Source organism: Salvelinus fontinalis, chromosome 3, assembly GCF_029448725.1.
Source record: "Salvelinus fontinalis isolate EN_2023a chromosome 3, ASM2944872v1, whole genome shotgun sequence".
Lineage (NCBI taxonomy): Eukaryota > Metazoa > Chordata > Actinopteri > Salmoniformes > Salmonidae > Salvelinus > Salvelinus fontinalis.
The window spans coordinates 55,963,899-55,966,973 of NC_074667.1; the positions used below are offsets into that span (position 1 = coordinate 55,963,899).

The 3,075-nt window shown below is 38.3% G+C and overlaps 1 pseudogene; it reads right to left on the reverse strand.

The window, feature by feature from the left end:
- Positions 1-1,041: 1,041 nt before the first annotated feature.
- LOC129834792 (transcription factor HES-5-like) lies at positions 1,042-1,785 on the reverse strand (annotated as a pseudogene).
- Positions 1,786-3,075: the final 1,290 nt, after the last annotated feature.

The window sequence follows — 3,075 nt, forward strand, 5'->3', positions numbered from 1 at the left end:
TTAGACACATTAAGCCATCACTGTTTCTGTTCCTGCTCAAAACTGGGATCCCTGTAGATTACTTGATTGAGATGCAATATTTTAAACTTCCAAAACTTCATGACAAATTATTGCAAAAGTAAGTATGACCGTATACAGTAGATCTGCATTGTAGTCTACAGTCAATATGTTGATGACAGTAGAGATCAGGAAAGATCAAGAACAATAACAAATGATTTAATTTCATTATTTTGGGATTTATTGACATTGACTCAGAGTCGCATCATAGACTTGAACACCTAAATATAAGGTGAATAGTTTAGGTGATTACACATCACAACCAGAACTTGGAATAAATCTCCAAGACATTTGATACTCTAACAGAGTATAGGGTACACATTTACTGTCTTTATAAAAGACAACATATTGTCTAAAATAAACAAAGGTTTCACATTGAGAGAAAACATGTTCTCCGCTTTACAATATCCACATTATTCAAATAATGAGGGCAACATTTTCCCACACAAGGTCTGATCTTTAAACAGATCAATTATTTCTAATCACAGAGTGATGATTACAGGTATAATTCCCAGTTTGGGTAAATAATCATCATGGAGGATCAGTGATTCTGTAGCTCAAGTTGATCAATAACAATTGTTTAACTAATACTGATACATACTTCACAGAAGATGCTCAATATAACGTTAATATGACCATATCACTACAACAATGTAGTTGTAACAACATTGCTTATTCTTGCTAAGTGTTTACCTTTAAACAGATAGGTAACAGATAATCACAAAAGGATTGAAGATATAATACACATTTTGGGTTTAAAGTCCTCATGGAGGACAGTTGAAGTTGATCATTAATAAGCAAATTATCAACATAATCAACACATGATGATGCTTCACAAAACATAAAGGTTATTAACATTACAAAAATGCAGTGTTCTCAGATTTCAGTGTTTTATATAAGAGAAACGTTTAACTTGTTCAGTACAACTGAAATGAAAAGTTTCAATCGAAACACAACTTTTAAAACAACCTGCACAAGCAGAATATGAAGAAGATCTCTGATCACTGTCCATCACATTAATGTTAGACCAACATGGTCCATTGAGTTTGTTTGAGAGTGGAGTTCCAGTCTGTAGGACTCTACCAGAGACTCCAGAGAGTGATGTTGACTGGACTCTTCTCTTTGCTGATGCTGTGCTGGGCTGGGAGCTGAACTGAGGCAGGTCACTCTCCCTCCTGTTCTTATCAGAGGGTGGACGCAGGCTCTGGAAGTGGCTCAGCAGTCTTCTCTGGTACTGTGGTTTCAACTCATCCATGGACAGGAAGTGCTGAATCTCTTGGACATAGCTGGAGTAACCCTGATTGACAGCTGCCGAGCAGGAACTCTGGCTGGTTCTGTTGCTGTCATCTCCAGGATGTCGGCTTTCTCCAACTTGGAGTTTGGCTGCTGGTTGAGGATCTCTGGACCCAGGAGAGACTTGAGCTGCTCAATGCTGTTGTTGATACGATATCTGCATAACTTCTCAACCACTGGCTTTCTTATCTGCAAGAAGAGAAGAGAAGAGTCAATAATAGTATTTTTCTGAATACAACAAAGCTGACATGAATGGCTGTATTCTAGAAGCAAAAACTGAAACAATGTAACACTATTTGTAACTCAATTTACCTTGTAGGTCAGTCAGGTGCTCATTAGAGTAGATCACAGCTGAAGTGATTGTAGGTGCCATGGCTGGATCTCTGTGCTGTAGAGGACTCTGTGTTGAGAGAATCTGAGTTCTACTGACTTCATCTCTCCTATATATAGTCCATAATCTGCATATGAATATGTGGGTCTTGGGCTTGTTGGAGTTTCTCACAGTCTGTAGCCAATGGGTGAGCTTGGAAGGACAATGAGGAATGTGGAGCTGCCCCATGCTCAGTGTTCTTATTGCTGGGGGACAATGGTCACGTCTCATGGAACAGGTGGAAGGGTGGGGGTGATGGAGAGTGACTCACAGAGCTCTATGTGAATCTGGGAAACTAGTGACCCCCAGATCTACTGCCTGATGTTGCGATCAATGATGCTGAGAGAGCACACACTCATCATCACAACTTACACGTGTGAGACAGACGCAGATCCCCTGCATGAATTTTTTTAATTTTTTATGGTTGCATTTCTATGAGAATATTGTTTCAAAATATAGAAAAAATGGAGTTGCATTTAGATGCTTGGATATGGAATAGACCTTTCTAGAATTTGTTTCATAGAGAATTTGAACAGGAGGTTTAAACTATAGTAATTAGATTCCGTTCATAATTATTTTTAGAAACAGAGACTTTAAGAACATTGCCACTTTTAAAACGTAATATTGTGTAGTAGTAAGTAAGTTGAAATTCCCCCTGGTATATTTATGTTGCAATACTGCTCTTGTGTCTGTGTATTCACAGATTTGACAGACTACTGCCAGAGGTAGTGAAGTCTGGAGGTAGCAGATGTGTCCTCTGTCTTGAGGCTGCTGGTCAGTGTGAGTAGAGAACTGATCTGAGTTTCCCACAGTCCTGTGTGCTGTGATCAATGCACTACAAAAACTGCTCAGTGGAGCATTAGTGACGGCTTTTGACTCTGTGTTGTGCTATAGACCAAGCCTGACGTCACAGACCATCTGGATTCTGGAGGGGAAAACGACCATTGGTTCCTTCCATACTGTTTCACAATCATATATTTATTTAATTTTATTCCAGATTTTGTTTTTTTGCAGACTACATTAAATTAACATTATACCCTATATCTACTGCCTGATGTTGGGATAAATGATACTTACAGAGCACATGCTCATCATCACAACTTACAATATGTTTGAAGCTGACACAGAACCTCTACATTAAATGTACAGTGTAACTTAGTCCCCAACTACGGTATGAAGCCATTGTTGAATGTATAGTGTTTCAACGCTTTAGCACTGATTCAGTCAAATTTTATTATCTCACAGTGGACTTTACCGCTGACAAAAATATATGCCTGTAAATAGAACAAATATTTATGTCTTGCTGAATTTAATTTCTATTCCATTTCTTTCCTTATTAAGTCAAATTAGCTTCC